General features: G+C 42.6%; 1 protein-coding gene across 7 annotated transcripts in view; it reads left to right on the forward strand.

The window, feature by feature from the left end:
• PRICKLE2 (prickle planar cell polarity protein 2) overlaps positions 1-19,479 on the forward strand; it is a 321,924-nt gene that overhangs the window by 15,881 nt on the left and 286,564 nt on the right. For 2 of the 7 annotated variants that reach the window (XM_035703517.2, XM_035703520.2), the window contains exons 1-2: positions 13,838-14,117; positions 15,324-15,451. The exons of 4 other annotated variants lie outside the window; for them this stretch is intronic. The gene's annotated coding sequence lies outside the window, so the exon portion shown is untranslated. Of the gene's footprint in view, positions 1-13,837; positions 14,118-15,323; positions 15,452-19,479 lie in introns of those variants that run through there. One more of the 7 variants, XM_049097928.1, reaches the window with a different exon arrangement.

The raw sequence follows: 19,479 nt of genomic DNA on the forward strand, positions 1-19,479 counted from the left end.
CACCTGGGTATCTCAGTGGTTGAGCGTCTGTCTTTGGCTCAAGTTGTGATCCCGGGGTTCTGGGATTGAGTCCTGCATCAGGCTCCCAACAGGGAGCCTGCTTCTCCCTCTGCCTGTGTCTCTGCCTCTCTGTTTCTGTGTCTCTCATGAATAAATAAATAAGATCTTTAAAAAAATTAAAAGATAAAATATTGTCTGGCATATAGCCTGAGAATTAAGACAGTATGTCCCAACTCTTTTTACTCCTAAGGGTTGCCATTTGACTAGGTTCTACTCAAAGGCATTTAAGTTGAAATAGTAAGTAAAAATTTGGGGAAATACCTTTCAAAAGAAAGCACACCCCTGCTTCCTGCCCACTGGGACATGAGTGTGACAATTGGAGCTCAAGCAGCTAAATTGGACTGTGAAGTGGAAGCCCTGTGTTGAGGAACGCAGAACAAGACAGGCACTGCCTGGGTTCCTGGTGACCCTAGAGACATCATGGTAGCCTTGAATTGCATAACCCCAGACTGTATTGACATGAGGGAGAAATTAGTTTCTTGTTTAAGCCACTATTATCTTGGATTTTCAGTCAACCACAGCCGAATTTCATCCCAACTGGACTGCAGATGTTGATTATGTTGGATAAAAGGCTCTATTATATTAGCTATTGCCCAAGAGTCAAGAATTAGTTTTGACTACTTTGACAGATTTAGAACTGTCATTTCTAGCAATAAGCATTATGTTCTCAATGACTGAGGATCCAAAATATTTTTTTTTAAATTTCAGGAGTGCTTGCTAAGGGCAAGCGTGCTATTCCAGAACGTATTGTTCTGAGGTAGGGATGACTTCATCTGAAACCTTGAGTTTTCCTAAGTTACGAGAGTAAATTCAATTACACATGGTTATAATAAGTATTAAAGCGAGAATGTTTTTTTCCCCCCTGTAGTTCAACTTCTCTGTGAATATGCACCATTATCTATCGAGGAATAACCTGGAACATTTCAGGAATGTCATCATGGAGCACTGATTTCACTCTCTGAAAAAGTGCATATGCTGTTGTGGAATGCATTTAGAACTGCTTATTTTAGGATTAAAGGGTATAGAATGAAGGGATACGATTAATCCCTGTGATAGCCCCCTATCGTTTTACCAGCCGACGAGGCAGAAAGCTTGGGTTCACATTACATACGTGGGGAAGTATGCCACAGTGCTACTGTATGTGAGTGTGGGCAAGGCCTGAAACCTTACCGCCTTTGTGTGAAGAGAGACGGCATGTGCCTTTTTAACCTCTTAATTAAATAATCACCATTCAAAAACTTTGCTTGCCGGAAAGTCTGCCTTGTTGGTTATATTGCAGGATAGTTTTTTTGTGTGTAAAAGACTTTAAGCTGGAATTGCTTTTTTGATGGTTATTCCTCACCGGCTTTCCCAAATTATCTGAGAAGAGTGTTAAATTGGTAAAAAAAAAAAAAAAAAAAAAGTCTGAGAAAAAATTGGATGACATTTTGGGGTCAAGTTTGATTTATAAAACACACCGGGAAGTTGATTTATAAAAAGCATGTAGGGAATTCATTCATTCAAGAAAATTTATGTGCCTACTACAGCCTCACATGGCCTGAAATACAGTAAAAATCATATCATAAACTTATATAGTTTGAATTAGTTGGATGTCCTTCCTTGAGGCATGTCATATATATAGGTATGGATATCTATTATGCATATGTCCTTATGAATATACATGTGTGTATGTGTACATAACATTTGTTTTTTTTTAACACAGATGGTAGCATATCATAGCTGCTTCCTCTTTGTCATTCAACAATAGAGCTTTTAGTATCAGTATATGTAAATATTCTTTTTAAAAAGGACTGTAAAATCCCATTAGATAGCTGTACCATAATTTGTTTTTACCAGATCTCCACCGATGATCATTTAGGATATCTAAAATTTCTGGATATTGCAAATGTTGCTCTAGCAGACATTCTTATCTGTAGCTCATCATTGCCTTTATGCATGAAAGTATAGGATACATTTTTAGAAGTAGAATCACTGAACCAAAAGGAATATATGTTTCGATTACATAAATAATATTAGAAGGAAAAATGTTGGTTTTTGAAGATATTTCTATCCATGCGTATGGGGGTAGAAGACTAATTTTAAATGGCTAAGCATTTAAGTTCAACAAACTTCTTGGAATGCCAATTAAAAACTTTTTTTATTGTGGTAAAATACACATAACTGGAATGCCATTTGTATTCATTACTTTGATTTGCCACCCTCGAGTTCTTGCAAAACCACCAAATTGGATTTAACCTCACTGTACTGAGATAGGAGCTATTAAATATTTTTCTCCTGATAGTCTCTGTGGGAGTAAAACACGCTGTCCCTACCGTAGACAAGGACCAACATGCTGGCAACGTTCGGCTGCTGATCGTGCCCACAGTGCGGGACTGGATGTCGGGTGTATACTAATAGTGGTTTGTGTTCTCCACAGGGTTGAGTGGAAGGAGGCAGAGACCTGGGTGTTCTTGATTTCAGTAGTCGTGGCTCTGTTCTGCCCCTGATTTGTCTCATCTCCTCTCTGGGTCTTGATTTACACATATGTAAAAATCAAGGGATTGAGTAAATAAATATCCCCCCCCCAATCATTCCCATCACACCCTCCAGAAATGTTTGGGAAATTAAACCTGGAAGCGGTTTTTTCTGTCTCCACTGAATCCCCCCTCTACTCCCCACTACCGTTCCTTCCTGTCTCAGCAGCTGCCCTTGCCCCCAGCAACTCTCCCCACTTCCACCTTTTCACCCCACTAATCGATTTTCCACACAGCGCTCAGATACAAAGCAGTAGTTCTGATGAAATATTGAGCAGATACAAACACACTCATAAAATATGTATTAGGCATAAACAATAGCAACACAATGGATGCCCGTGAGCCTACCACCTGCTTGAGGAAAAAGAACCTTGTTATCTTTTCTGATTCCATCCTGTCCTACCCCCACCTCCTCCACCCAGAGGTAACCATTCTCCCGAATTAGAAATGTATCATCTCCTTCTTTGCTTATGAGGTTTGCCCCACGTCTGTCTCCCTGATAGTCTTTTGTTTGCATCTCCAGTTGCTGTTTGGGATAAATGTGCAAGAGCTGCTCTGATGCAGGGACCCAGGAGTGGCCTTGCAGGGGGAACTTACCCAGATAAGGAAATGTTTCCCGAATCAGTTCCACTCCCATCAGCGGGTAAGGTGGTTCTCGCGTTCCTCCTTGCCCACACTTGGTTTGTCACCTCTCCCCCTCGGTCCTTGCACATGTGGCTTCCTCTGCGTGAAATGTTCTTTCCTGTTTATCCCAGGCCTGGGTGCTCCTCCACTCAGCCTCTAATTCTCAGTTGAGATGTCACCTTCTCAGAGCAGTTCTCCCACCATATGCCCCCTTGGCCCAAGTTTGTAAGCCCCAGGAGGACAGGGCTCATCCCTGCAGCCTCCGGGGCCTAGCACAGTGCTGGGCACATAGGGGGTACTCAGTACACACATAGTGGGTTTATTTTTTATTTTATTTTATTATTATTATTTTTTCCCCCACACATAGTGGGTTTAATAAATAAGTGGTTGAATGAGTCAGGTCCTTTCCAGCCTAGAGTCCCCTGGTTCAGTGACATGAAAGAAGACTATGAGAAAGTGAAGGAAAACTTGCTTTATGTTTGCCTCCGGCTTCAAGGCAGTTTTGTGATGGAGACGAGAACAGAAGACCTTCTTTGAAGGTGTGTCAACACTGTGCTACTCTGGTACAGCATTTCTAACACCAGATACCAGAGATGATGTCCATTTGAATGTCCAATTGAATACCCAGAGCATAAATAAGTGAGAGTTTTATACTTGCCTGCCTTCAGATATAGGTATAAAGATAACAGGAACAGAGTGAACCTATATTCCAGTCAGTGGAACAGGGGGAAAAAAAAAAAAGTAATCCCAGATGAGAGGCCTGGGCACATTTTCCTCAAGAGCCTAGATGCCCATTGTGGACGTCCTACCAGTGGGTGTTTGTTTTTCTGCCTGGATGCATGGGACTTGGATTCTTTCAATCCTTCGTGGTAGCACATTGCCTCTGAGGTAAGCATGTTGGAAGCTGGGCAGTAGGGCTGCACGTCTGGACAGACTGGGAAGGGGGGCAGGCCCTTGTGAATGAAGCTAAGGAAGTACTCAGACTGATCTCCATAAAGAATGAAATCCATGACACAGAATCACTCAGCCAGCAGAGTCCTTTCTCATACGTAGTCTTATCAAATTGAAATGGGAGGAAGTAAACATGTGCCCAGCATTCCAGAGAAGTCCCAGCAGGGGATTGGGGGGTGGTGGTGATAATAGGCTCCAGCTGGAATCTCAGTTTGCTCATGGGCCTGCTCCGTAAACATGGGCAAGTTAACTTACCTTCTCTGTGCCTCAGTTTCCTCAGCTGTAACATGGAAATATTAATACCTCTCTTATCAGGTTTCCAGTGCAGAAAACGTGATATAAGGAAGGTGAACCATTTGATCTAGTGACAGACACGTAGTTTTTTAAATGTCTGTCTGTATTTATTTATTTACTTAGATTTTGTTTATTTATTCATGAGAGACAGAGAGAGAGAGAGAGGGAGAGAGAGAGGCAGAGACACAGGTAGAGGGAGAAGCAGGCTCCATGCAGGGAGCCCAACGCGGGACTTGATCCCGGGTCTCCAGGATCATGCCCTGGGCTGAAGGCGGTGCTAAACCACTGAGCCACCCGGGCTGCCCAAATGTCTTTATTTTAAAGAATTATCTTTATTTTACCCATAAGGGGGCAGGGGCTACACAAAGGTGGTTAACTTATTGGAATATGTATTTGGAAGTAGCCCAGAGTCCAGATCTGCGACTGCTTGCCATTGTTCTTTGTACTCACTGGACTCTACTCTTGAGAGTCGCTAAGATAACAAACTTCTCTTAATTTAACTGTTGCTGTGAAGGGGCTACTCTTAATTTTTAAAAGGTTTCACAAGTCTTTTTTTTTTTTTTATGTTTCTTAATGGCTTATGACTTAAATTGGGAGGATTAGAACAGAGGAGTTGGCAGTAGCCTACAGGTACAAATGACTTTGAAGATTTGTTAAAAATGAAGCAAGGAGTAAGAGAGGGCTAAGGAGAGTCGTCAGAGCATCAGCTTCCAGACTGCACGCCTGTGGGAAAAGAGGCTCTGAGGGGCTCTCTGTGGTCTTGGCTTGCTCCCTGACATGAGAGGCCGTCTTCATGTCTGTGGCCAAGAGGAAGTGTCATGTTTGTGTGTGTGTGTGTGTGTGTGAGAGAGAGAGAGAGAGAGAAAGAGAGAGAGAGAGAGAGAGAGAGAGAAGTCAGCTCAGTGTGAAAAAGATAGGCAGGCTGACTTGTGATAATTAGTGACCCAGCAGGGTAGAAAAATCCCCCTCTAAAGCTGCTTACTTTCCACCAGTGGATGGATCCTCCCACTTCAGCCCTGGCCTTATCCTGACATCCTTCTAGAGCACCATTGCTTAACCTGGCCACCCCTGATTAAAATTCAGGACAACCTTGAACTTGGGTGGAGACGGTTTTACATCTTTCTACTAACCCCTGCTTGAACTTTGGCATTTCCCTCAATTATGAAGGTGACAAACCACAGTAATAGCATTAACAATACCTGTGAGTCTGTCCCCAATAAAAATTCCAGATGTCTTCATGTCACATAGTAGTCGTGGAAGTCATCTGGAAATATTATTTACATAGAAATTAGGCTGCTTAGAAATTATGGAAGTTATCAGACTTGGTGCTAGATCTTCCTGTATCATATGTTAATAAGTACAGTATTACCACATATACTAAATTATATAAATCATAGCTTACATATAAAACTTAACAGGATAAAAAAATAAAAAATTAAAATAAAAGAACTTAACAGGAGCACCTGGGTGGCTCAGTTGGTTAAGTATCCAAGGATTGATTTCAGCTCAGGTCATAATCTCAGGATCCTGGGATCAAGCCCTGCCTCAAGCTCTACCCTAGAGCCTGCTTGGGATTCTCTCCCTTTGCCTCTCCCCTGCCCTGGATCTCTTTTGTTCTCAAAAAAACAAAAACAAAAACAACAAAAAAAACAAAATTACTTACTAGCATGTAGCTTAGATTTATAAGCATATAACACATATTGTCTATGACATGCACAGTATACTAAGTTACATAGTATATATGCCATACATACTAACACAAAAGGACATAAATTGCTACATCGAATTGAAAAATGTTAGTAACTATATATTTTAATGTAACCGGTTGCCCTTATCTGATACATTTTATTTTACTCCCTTTGGGAAGCAGTTCCCCAAAGGAGAGCAAGGCACAGAAAGATGAATTCTGACACTTGTCTGGAGAGAGGAGAAGAAGGGGGAGGAAGATGCCCTCAGATATTTTGTGGTCTCTCTTTAGAAGCCTGTGAGCACAGTAGAATTGCTGGTTTGGGGTTAAGTTCGGCTTTTCATAACCATTCTGTTGAGTAGTCTTTATTTTTAAATCAGACATTGCTTTTCAGACATCTCATTTCAAAATGAGAAGCCTTTTGTTCTCCAGAGACTCATTCGTCCCCTCACTCCAGTGTTTTGTGAAGCCTCTTTTTTTTTTTGGATTCACTGAGGACCAAGTCAAAAGCAGAGTCTCCAGAGGTGAATCAGAGCTTTGTGTGTGTCTACCACTCCTCACGTTCACTGAAAATCCCACCACACACACACAGCAGGCCCTCAGGCTGCCCTCCCTCTTCCCTTCATAGCGTGATGAGCCCTTCTCTCCAGCCCTTGTCCTGATCAGAGTTTAAAGGGGTGAGAAGGCCAAACCAGGGCATCACCAAGCCCCACCAAGAACACCTCAGGGAACTGCCATGTGTCAGTGATCCATTCACTTGCAAGGGACTGGGCCTGACAGCTCCCTCTATTTCACCCAAGCAGCACTCCTTAAAAACACCGCTTCCCAAAGTCATCTGCTCCCAGCCCCTGCTCTGTGCCTTCAGCTAGATCTAGACATGGTCCCTGTGGCCGAGAGGCAATCTCAGGTGGTGGTTCTACTTAGGAGGCCTCAGACTGCCACGGTTCCCATCCCAACTCCACCCCTGGGTTGCTGTGTGTCTTTTGTCTTTGGGCAAGTTAGTTAAGCTCCCTGGGCTTTCATGTTGATTCCCCCATCCCAGAACTCAGGATTGGAAGAGTGCTTATGGGGTTGTGAGGAGGATTAAGTGAATTAGTGTGTGTGAAGTCCAAAGAGCAGCGTGTGACTTCCTAAGAAGCACTCAGTTAAGGGTTGGCTATTGAAATTTGTGATTGCTGACCTTATAATTTTGTTAACATTGGCCTACAAGAGCCAGAATGAATATAATTTAGAAAGGGAATTAGACAATATTGAGGGGGAAAAAGGTGTGAAAACAGGGAGGACCATGGGTTCAAAGAGTCGAACTCCAGGGGGAGGGAGTAGGAATTCCTGAGGCAGAGAGAAAGGTGGGTGGGGGTGGGGAGCCAGGTCCCTCACTGCAAGGGAAGTCGAGGGCCAGTGGGACTACAAGTGCCTGACCGGGCATGGGATCCAGATCTGAGGCTAGCAAAGGTCAAGCTGGTAGGAAAATGAGAGAGGAGACACAGGGTCTGAGGCTGGAGTGGGGGTGCTGGGCTGAGGGGTGATGGGAAATGCTGAGCTGTGACATGGAGAGGCATGATGGAGCCTAAGGAGGAGCTAGAAGAATTTGGAAGCTGAGGGATTGGGGGGCTGGAGGAAGTGTAGGGGCTGGGGCTGTGAAGAGGGTTGGGGGTAATGATGTAAGGCATGGAATTTGGGCTGGGGTATGGGTACTTGATGGTATAGTAATGAGTTTTCCAAGGGATGTACTTACATGGAAATTGTTTTTTGAAAACTTTTTATTTAAGTATTCCATGTAGAGATTAAAGTATACAAATCATGGGACGCCTGGGTAGCTCAATGGTTTGAGCATCTGCCTTTGACTCAGGTCATGATCCTGGGATCCTGGGATTGAGTCCTGCATCAGGTTCCCTGCAGGGAGCCTGCTTCTCCCCCTGCCTATGTCTCTGCCTTTTCTGTGTCTCTCATGAATAAATAAATACAATCTTTAAAAAAAAAAAAGATACAAATTATGTGTGCAGCTTGAAAAATTTCCCCAAACTGTACACTGAAGGCCTAGATCAAGGTACAATACTGTCATCCTTTCTACAGTCAGTGCTCCCACCAGTGGTATGTGTGCCGTGCTTTTGGAGGCATGCAGAAGAATCACTTGGGAAGGCTAATCACTCCAGTGGGGATTTCCTGATCATGTTGGAGTCATGAGGTTTCATAGTTTTTTTTCCTCAGTTGCAATTGGCAGTAGGTGGGAACAGTGACAGTTATATGGCCAACATTTCCCCAAGAGGCAAAGATATAAATGCAAGTAAGGAACCAAATACAAAGGGAAGGAAACCAGTGTGTGTTGGGTCCCTCTCTATGGTAGCTGCTGTGCAAGGTGCTTTATATACACTGTCTTTCAGTCCTCAAAACAGCCTCGCAAGGTAGGCGTCCATTTTACAGAGGGTAAAACTGAGTCTCAGAGGTCAGCTCTTGGCTTAGCCCACGTTGCTGGTAAATGTCAGAACCAGCATTCAAGTCCAGGTTTATCTAGTTTGAAAAGTCTGATCACGTTGCTTAGCTTTGCTCATCTTTACTGCTTCTCTTGTACATGAGAACAATGATATTCATTAAAAAATTTTTTTTGTTACAGGATTTAACCAAGTAGAATTCTATGAGGCTTAGGGAGTTTTGCAAGGATTAAATGATAATATCCCAATATACTTAGGAAATAGCCTGGCACATATTAAATTGCCCCATAAATGCTAATTACCTCACCTGACAAAGAGGTATTAAATAAATGTTAACTTTGGTTGTTGTTGTTAAGCCTCTAGGCTGAGAACTATTTGTTCAGACTCCTTATTGAGTGTGTGTCTTTAATGTTATCTGGTAATGGTTACTCCTTGGAGCTAAAACATCTAATTGCACAGGGAAAGCTTTTTAATGATGATGCCTAATAAAAATAGAATCTCTTTTTATCCACTGACTCTTTCATTGCCCAGTTAATTCACTTGATTTTTGTTTTCTGGCACAGTAGATAGAGAGTCTGTGAATAGAGACCTGTATATTTTGTTTCTTATAGATTGCAACTTTTTTTTCTTGGCCTGGTATTCACATTTGTCCTAGCTACTTAAAATTGAAAGGAAAAGAAGAAGTGGTATTTGAGAAAGTCATTTTAACATCATCCACTTAAAAAGAAAAGGCAAAACTCCCTGTAAGATATCTAATTTAGAGTATTATGAAAGATTATCTCTGAAAAATGATATGTGTTCATCCAAAAAATTTAAAGCCTTATTACTTTCACTTGAACTGAAATATCCGCAGTGATTTTTAATTAGGTTTCTTTCTTTCTTTCTTTTTTTTTTTTTGACTCACAAAGTTCCCAGGCCAGAATGGAAAAGGTCAAGACAGTTTCTGAAGAAAAAAGATCTGATTTTTATTCTTCACATTGTATAATCATACTCTTTTTTTTTTTTTCGTATACTTTTTCCCCCCCATCTCAATAGCTGACATTCTAAAAATAATCTTGTGTTAGTTTGTAAGCTTCCTTAGTTTGGCCTAGGATGATTTTTTTTTTTTTTTTTTGAGACGTTATCACTGGATTTGGTTTCCAGTGATAATCTACATGAACTTAGAAGAATTCCCCTAGCAAAACCTTGTGAGGTCGGCCAGGGCAGATGTTTAACATTTCGGCAACTTATCTCCTTGTTTGTTTAGCATTTCTTAGCCTTTGGAGCTTCCCATAAATAGTCATGAAGTTATCACAGAGGAAATCAGCGAAGATGAATTGATGTTATTCCCAAATGCAGGTTGAGTGCCAGAAGCTGGCTGGTATTTCAGAAAGGTGGCAGTGCAAGCAGTGTTGCCTGCATTGCCAAAAGCCCCTCTTTGTGGCATCAGACACTGCCATGTTAGTGTTGTTCTCCTAATGGCTAACCCTGTTGGATCTTTGCAATAAGCCTTTTGAATTTAGATTTCATCCTAGTGGACTGGAGTATGAATTAGGCAGCCAACAAAGGAAACTCTTGACTCTAAGCTAATTTACCAGTGACATGAATGCTTTTGTGGGGATGGAGGTTAGCGGAAGGAGTAAGTGCCTCCAAAATACCGTCCCTAACACATGCACGCACCCCAGTGCCACCATCAATTACCTAAGGAATTCAGAATAGAAAAATATATCAGACTCAATGGACTGGATAATTGTCCTAATTACCTACTTTGCTTTAGCCATAGAGGTTGAGTGTTGCATTGCTCTTCACTGAAAGTCCCCCCAAGGCACCATGTCTGCTCTAAGAAATGATACTGGAGCTCCGGGTGGATGATAAATCATTAAAAAGGACTTCATGAAGATCTGCCCCTTTTCCCTGACCCTTTGCTCCCTCCCTGGTCCCTGGTAGCAGGGACCAGGACAGCATGGGCTTGAATCTGTGAGTCACTTTGGAATTAGAATTCTTAAGACTCAGTGGCTGAGTTTAAATTGAGGGATTGAAAGAGAAGAAAGGTTTCTGTATTCTGGGTAATGAGGAATATCCTAAATGGGGAAGACAACATTCCCAGAACTGGGAAGAGGAGGAGAACACACTTGGGGAGAAAAAGAAGAGCTTCAGTTTGGATAAGATGGGGTTGAGTGGCCTGTGGGATGTTCTGACCAAGAAGTTCTAGAGGCTGATCTTAGATACGGGTTTGGTGTATGCCTAGCACTTGAGATAAAGATACTAGTAATTGGTGTTTAGGTAGTTAATGGGAGTTATTGAAGCCATGGGAACAACTTGAGCAGGAGAGGGTATAGACACTATATTGTATGATAAAGAGTACAATTATTGGTGAAGAACTGCACATGCAATTCTGGAATAACACAGACCCCTTCCTCCCCAAGACAAAAGTTGGCTTAAATGAATTAGGAATTTTATTTTTATTGTGTAATGAGAAAGAGTGACTTTGGGCCTTCTGGGTGGTATGTCAGCTTAGATGCTGTCATCTGAGACCCACACTTCTCGCTCTTTCAGCTCATCCATTGTTAGCATGTACTCTTATCCTCAAGAGAATAAGATGGCTTTTCTTGCCCACCTACCAGTTATGCCACTCTGCACCAACATTCTCTTTGAGATGGGAAGAAAGGGGCAGAGTAACAAGCACAGTTTCAGCTGAATTGTCTTCCTTCCCAGAAGATTCATCCATGACATTGATGCACATCTCATTGGCCAATGTGTGGTCACGTGGCCATCCCTACCTGCATGGGAGGTTAGGAAGCTGAGCTTGGTTTATTGCCACTCTGAGTATAACATTGTAGTCCTGGTAGCAAGGCATGAGGGCCAAAGGGATGAATAAATAAATGAAGTAAATGTTTGGCAAATATTTACTGAATGTGACTGTGTCCAAAATCTGTAAGCATCCTTCCTCAAGTGGCTTTCCTGTCTTTATATTACAGTCTTCTTCCAGTTGGATCATGTCCTGCCCTGAATAAACTATGGGGTACTTACAACTGGTCCAGGACTCATCCAAGAGATTGACTTGCATTCTTGTGTTTGATCTTCATCTACAACCCTTTGGGACTGGCACTGTTATGTCCATTTTGCAGGTAGAAAAACTGAGGCATAGAAAGGTTTCACTTGCCTGGTGTCACATAGCAGGTGATACTGTTTTCAGTGCTTTCTACATTTTTGGCTCCATATATGCAACCCAAAGTCCTACCTTCTGCCAAGACCGTTTCTTGTGCCCAGTTGTTTTATACCAGTTCATTTCCTGAGTTAACATAGTTTCCTCCCTACTTAAAGGCCACGTGCTACTTATCTCACCTAGGATTCACATTTTTAAGCAGAGTTTGCAACTGAAGAGGCCCATTTTGTGTGACAAATGGTGGATCCAAAGGAGAATTCCAAGAGTATTCACCTGTACCAAAGTGGGAAGTATTTGGGGGATGCAGGTAGAGGGATTCCAGTGGAGAGAAACCTAACCCCTGTGGCAAGATGGTGGCAGGTGAGTTCCTGTTGGACTAATTCATCCTTGTGGCAAAGACAGAATGAGAGATGGAAATACTGTAGGAAAGTATGGACACGTTATCTTCCATGCGACTCCTGTGGCCCAGCCCCAGGGTGAACAGGAGAGCCAGAACATGAATCTCTTGCTTCTTGTTGGTTTCAGCTTCTGAATCCCTGTGGTAGTATGGGCTTCTGGCCATGCTGGGTGAGATGCTAGTGTTTACAGATAAATATTTTTTAATGCATTGATGCAAACTGGTGACTTTGTTTAGTTTTCAACTTGAAGCAGTAGCAGTGTCTGTTTCAACATTGGCAGAAGACTGCCTGGGGTAGACCAGGAGAGAGGATTATCATTGTGCAAGGTCACACCTTTCTCAAGCGTATTGTTAAAGAATAATTTCCCTCTACATCAGGGTTTCTTATCTTGACACTATCGACATGTAGACTGGATAACTCTGGTGTCTGTATGTGTGTAGGGGTGGGGGGTTCTCTTGTTTATTGTAGGACATTCAGCAATGTCCCTGATTTCAATGCACTAGATGCCAGTTGTGGCGACCAAAAATTTCTTTGGCTATCACCACATGTTTCCTGAGGGGGCACATCGTCCCCAGTCCAGAGCCACTCCTCTACTTTGGTTGGCTTTGTGTGCTAACTTTAAAACCCAAGCCTTAGCTGTGGTATAACTCCACTTCATATTTTTTTCTAGCTCTATTGAGATAAAATTGATATGTAACATTTCCAGCCTGTATTTATAAGACTCCTGTAAAGCTACCAGGAGTGAGATACCTGGGACTTAGAAAAATACCATAACATGACATCGAGCAGAGACAAAACCTTTGTTTTGGCATGACATTGGGCAGTTACCAAAACCATGGTAACATACCATGGAACTATTTATTACATTTTTATTGAGTGCCAGTCAAGTGCAAGTCACCAAACTATAATGCCTGTGTACAGCAGTATAAAGCATAGATATAGTTCATGCCCTCATAGAGATTCTTCTCTACCTCTTCGTGCTCATGAGTCCTGAAAGATTAAATTGTAGATTTCATTAAATTGCAGCAAATGCTCTACAGGGAAGGATGGGATGGCCTGATCAAGCTGAGCAAACCAGAGAAGGTGATGTTTAATCATTTAGTCTGAAAGATGAACAGGTGACAAAGGGAGGGAGGAAGAATCTCCTGGGCAGAGGAAATGGCATGTGCAAAGGCCCTGTGGCAGGGAGGAACATAGCATATTTGATGTACTGAAAACCAGGGCAGCTGATTCACAGAAAATAAGACAGAGAGTGGGAGAGGTGAGATGGAAGAAGGATGCATGGACTAATGCCATCTTGGGGAGTTAAGATTTTATCCTAAGGACGGTAGGAGGCCATTGATTTGACCTGGGGGAGCGATATGTTTCACTTAGGGCTTTAAAAGATAAATCTGTCTCTGTCCACAAAGTACAGGTTTCTCTCCAGACCTTGAGGGATTGATCTTGTCCCCTGCAGGCCGACCCTGATGGGAGACTTTTGAGGTTACCCCTGCCATTGGAACCTGTGCCCATCCTCCAACCAACCCAGTTTGGAACCTTTTAAAACTTTAAATAAAAGAAGCAATTTCTGTCCATGTTCTCCCTTTGTTCTCCTTCTTTAAACAGTGATTGAAGCTGAGCTCAGATATCTGAAAACCCCAGAGAAGAAAATGATTTCCATAGCAGCCGTAACCATGGGAAACCTTCAAAATAGCTCCCATTCCTATATTCCGCTCTGCTCTATTGGTTGGCTAGAAATGAGGGCTCACATTTTGGTGTTCTTCTTTTTGTCAAAATCCATGTAGATGAGAGTCGTCTTTTCATTTCCACATATATCTTATCATAGCTTGAGAATCAAAGGATGGCATATTTGGGGTGAGGAAGAAAAGATGAAGCCGCTAGGATACCTTCATTTGTTCCTAACCTAGAGATGCTCGAGTGGAATGTTGATTTAGAAGATGAGACCTCAGGTTGCTTTTCCTGTGGCTTATTTCCTCCCAAGGTGCATGCTAGGACCAACTATATCTCCTTTGAGAGGTATCAGGAGAAAACATTTTTTTTTTCTTTTTTGAGAAACTTGAAAGTGCTTTTCATCAGTTTCCCTTCCATTTTGCTCTCCCAGTCTCTTGGTAGTGAGCCATTTCTTTGTCGCTTCAGAGATGCTCAAAATTCTTCCAGAAACACGTGATTCCCCTTCGGAGGGTTTCTGTCATAAAAAATCAGGACTTTTTTGGGGGGAAGGGAGCCGAATCTCTGGTCCAGTGCCCCTTTCTGGGGTGGGCACAGGGCAAAAATGGGCTGGTCGGTGTTGTTCGTGATGAGCAGAGTGTAATGAGATGAAAGCATGACAGTGAATCAGAAGTTATTGCCGCAGAAGTTCATAAGGAGACTGGAACATATGAGTGTAGTGTTTGCTTTTGGAATTTAGCCAGACCGCTGGGAGAGGCTCAGGAGGAAAGCTGAGAAAGGAAATACAAAGTTCAGGCAAGTCCGTTATGTGCATTCTCATTTCCAAAATGTTTGAAAACCATGTCGAGAAATGCATTGCCTAAGTTAAACCAGCTGCTGGCGACTTCAACGTTCCTCCCTTTCCTGGGTCACCAGATAACAGGCCAACTTCTCCAAGATCTCTGTGTGTACGATTGAAGACTGGGGGGTTGGGGGGTGGTGTTTCCTTTATGCAACATCCTTATCCTAACAGGGCGGCATCCTTTTACCTCCGGAACTCACTGTATAAAAAGAAATGACGACTGTGGTTGAGTTGGACTTACTGCCTGTTGTCCTTTGAGGTTTAGGTTTCTAAACAAGGCACCGAGGACCAGGCAGACGGTCTATTGGAATCATGACGCAGGAATTGAAGAGTTTTGCCCTAGTTCAAGAGTTTGGCCTGGTCTTCCAGAGTTCTCCTGTTGACATTCATGCACCTGATCAGAGAGTTTGCTTGTTAAAATGAAATAAGATGATGGACGCAGCTTGCCTAGCATATGTTCCATAAATGTCAGCTCCTGTCTCTGGTTAAACTCTTATAAGGACGGTCCTAAGATATGACAGTCGAGTCTGCTGGATTGAAGCATGTTGGGGTGGGCATGTTGAGATGTCTTCAACAGCTACAGTTTTCCATGAGACATGTAGCATAAAACCAGACCAGGAGGTCTGGAATGATAATGACAGTCCTGTTAGCCTCTCTATCACTTGTGGTGGAGACTGGCTTGTGTGAAAGCAGTCCTTTCTCTCCGTGTGCAGCACAAGGCCCTGGACAGTGTGCCTCGCTAGCATGAGGTAGCCTCTTTGAGGTCACCACCGAAGATGCTGGTTCCTGTGCTGGAAAAACACACTTTACCACAGCCTGCCTACTAACATGTTTTTTCTGGGTGAGTTGTTAGTTGTTAAGTAACAAATGTCTCTATGTCCTTTAGATGTGATCAGAACCACCGCAGAGTTTTTCAGTCCACATTCGTCTTTCAGGGGTACCTTGAGAAATTTCTAGTTGGAGATTCCCTTTCCTCGCAGACTCTATTGTTCAGTTCTTGATGAGAAGAAAACTTTTCTTACATAATCCCAGAGAAAACTACCTTTTCTTTCTGTGTCTTATAGAATCTCAGACCTGGAAAGACTCTCAGAGAGTTCCTGGTCTGTCCAGTTGAGAAAACCGATTTACAAGGAGCAGACGTGACTTTTCTTAAGAGAACATTCTGGGTCGCATAGCCCAGGCCACAATCTGGGTCTGCTGTGGTGATTTACCAACTAAGGTCTATACATTCTGTATACATTTTTTTTTAATGAGCTTTTATTATTATTTTTTTAATTTTTATTTATTTATGATAGTCACACACACACACAGAGAGAGAGAGAGAGAGAGAGAGGCAGAGACACAGGCAGAGGGAGAAGCAGGCTCCATGCACCGGGAGCCCGACGTGGGATTCGATCCCGGGTCTCCAGGATCGCGACCTGGGCCAAAGGCAGGTGCCAAACCGCTGCGCCACCCAGAGATCCCTATTCTGTATACATTTTTTTCCAATTTTTTAAAATACTAGTAAAAAATTACTAGTTATAAAAGCAAAATGCATCTTTTATATTGAGTGGTTTTTGATCGATAAACATTTTAAGTGCATAAGATTTGGTCACTGAAGTCTCCCTCCAACCACGGACCTAATCCATGGTGATTGGCAGGTGGGAGGGGGACTGTGTGAGACTGGTCCTCCTTTTAAAGCTTGCCTTTAACAAAGATTGATTTTGTGCTGAAGACATCCGATTCTAAAAGATGGGAAGATTGATGTCTCAGATCCCTTTGTGGATGTTATTTGGGGGAGGGTTTGAATTTAGCCGGGCCTGGAGGCAATCCCTGGCATTCCTGCCACCTAATTTTGTGGGTGCGGGGCTGGCACTCGCTAAGCTCCCACTTTCTCCTCAGCACGATGAAGACCATAATACTGCTTTGATGAGGTTATTGTGAAGATAAAATGGTGTATAGTCCATGGAAAGCCTTTAGCACAGTGCCTGGCGGTAGCTACAAACTATTATTAGCTCCAAGATCAGCCACTCATTTCCACTCCTGAATTTGAGTCCAGGCTGACAAAGAAGGCACCCTCAACTTCCCTTGTAATATGAACAAGTTATTGAACACTCTGGCTCAATTTTTTTCCCCCTAATCTCTTAGACTGAATCAGACCATTCTTACCTGTAGGAAAAGATGTTTGTTCATTGGCTAACCTGTTTTTCCCTAAAGTCTCCTGTGTCCATATTCAGATGGATCTTCTGATTTTTAGGCTCTTTATTACCAGGGTCCTGATAGACCCACTGTATCTCCCTATTTTGTTTCCAGTCCTGTTATTTATCCTTAGGAATCTGAGTCGTTCCCCTCCACCCCAAGCAGGGATACAAAAGTCCTATTTAAGACGGTGTGATGAAGAAAAGAACAAGAAATCATACGGGAACAATGCGGAGATGCAGAATAGCTACCCTTTCTCACACATGGAACTAATCGAGGCTCTCGTCTTGGGGCCCAGTTTCTGCACTGGGATCCCAGAGCCTGTCCTATAAAGAGGTGGTGGAACCACACCTCCGTTGGTGCCCAGTCGGAGAGGCTGCGCCCTCAGCTTGGAGCTGTGCAATAATAATAAAGCTGAACATGTGTAGGGAAAGGTGACCCATATATTTAATAGATCCCAGTGTGTGAACCGAAGTCAAGTCTGATCACAAGGCACGTAAAAGCTTCATGGCGGGGGTGGGGGGGGTGGGATGGTTCTCATTTTTCCCACCGTTTCTTTGAAACATGGATTATTTACTGAGGCTCTGTTTGTGGCTGCTCTCCCTGCACCGTTCACCCATTCTGTGACCCCACCAAAGGAGGAAACTCTGAATCCTGCATTCATGCTTTGAGGTTCCAAGATTGCGTTTCACCACCTTCTCAGACCAAAAGGGACATTAATCATAATAGTGGAGCTAACAGAACTCTGTGACTTTCTACCCTCTTTGAAAGCCCCTTGAATTACATTTTCATTTTTGGATTGGCTAGTTCTCAATAAGTGGGTCTCCTTTAAGTTCCTATAGTTTTTCATAGGTAGATTGCAGTAGTAGTTTTAAATATTCATTATGAAGCATCACGAGTTCTAGTTTTTAAGTACCATTAAAACAGGATTGTTCCCTGAAGGTGTCGCTGTGCTTCCGTCCAAGAGTAAGAATAACCTATATTTGCAAGGCTCTCCATGGTTTTCTAAACCCTTTTGCATATATTAGCTCATGATACTGGCACCCCAGAATATTCTTTTGCTTTTTTTTTTTTTTTTTTTAATGATCATCATTTTCCAGATGCTGAAGCCAAGGCTCAGAAGTAGAGTGTTCAGCATAGGTGGGGTGAGACAAAACCAGGACAGGAATCTGGTTCTGACCCTAAAACAAGAGCTCAAAAATAAACAAATAAACAAGAGCTCTTGCCTCTTCCTCAAGTGGTCTCTCCATACTTCAGCTACAGTTCATACTGACCAAGGCATCGGCAGCAGATGTCCACACATTCATTGAGCACCTTCTATAACCAAGTAGCTTATACATCAGTTCGTTAAACCTCTCTACAACCCTCTAAAGTAAGTAGGAGTCCCATCTTACAGATGAGAAAACAAGTTCAGGGAGGAGGGTTTTGCACAGAATCCAGAGTTCCAGAGTTTAGATTTATTTTTGCAGCCTCTGCCTTATCCTGCCTTCCTACAAAATAGTTAAACCTGTAGGCTGTATACTCTGCTGGCTAAGGTGGGCAAGTCTATAAAATATTTGGAAAAATTAAAAATGGATTTGCTAGAGTTGAGGTTTTTTTAAAAAGATAATCTACAAATATTTGGAAAATGAATACATTCATTAAAAGTTAAACAGCCGAGACAGCCCAATATGGTGACCCATATTCTTGGTCCCAGCTCAATCATTTTTCTTTGCTTGAGCAAAAGACTCACTTCTCTTATAGCCAAGAATTGGGAAAGAGGTCAAGAGCTTTTATAGAAGGTAGGTGGGAGTGAGATTGAGATGCTGCACTCTGCTTATACGACTCAGCCCTAATGGCATCAGGTTATTCTTCTTCTACTCTAAGAAAATTCCACAATTTAGATCCTATATCAGCTAGCTATTGTCACAGTAATGATGTTTAACAGATAACCTCAGAATTTCAGTGGTATGCAACGCTAAGCATTTTTTTTCTCACTCTTGAGTTTGTGAGTTGGGTGATTTGGCTCTGCTTCTCAAGTCTTTCATCCTGTTCTTGGGACGTGTAGCTAATCTGGACAAGTTCTGCTCATGGCAGGGGCAGAGGTACAAAACTGACAATCATTATGTGCTCTGAAGGCTTCAGTTTGGAGGTGGGATATTGTTATTTCCGCTCATTTGCCATTGGCCAAGGCAAGTCATGTGGTCAACTCAGTGGTGAGGAGTGGGGAAAAAAGTCCCATGATGGGCAAGTGTGGATGCAGGGAGAGGTGACAATGGGGACTATTTTAATCTGCTATACATTCCAGTAGGGCATATTTTGGCATTGGCCCTTTTTAACAGTGACTTTATAGTTTTTGAGTTTGAGTCTTTTTTTTTAATAAAGATTTTATTTATTAAATTATGAGAGACAGAGAGAGAGAGAGAAAGAGAGGGAGAGAGGCAGAAGAAGCAGGCTCCATGCAGGGAGCCCGACGTGGGACTTGATCCTGGGTCTGCAGTATCACTGCCCTGGGCTGAAGGCAGTGCTAAACTGCTGAGCCACCGGGGCTGCCCTGAATCTCTTTTTGAACATGATGTCTAAACACGTTCTCTGAGAAAATACAATACATACCTAATTTGACAATCGTTTTTCAGGGGATCTCTCAAGTCCAACAATGAGCTCTAAGTTCTGAGTAGGGGAGCATTGCCCTGGGTAGTACCCTGTCTTTTC

The sequence above is a fragment of the Canis lupus genome, chromosome 20 (genome assembly GCF_003254725.2).
Source record: "Canis lupus dingo isolate Sandy chromosome 20, ASM325472v2, whole genome shotgun sequence".
Taxonomy (NCBI): Eukaryota; Metazoa; Chordata; class Mammalia; order Carnivora; family Canidae; genus Canis; species Canis lupus.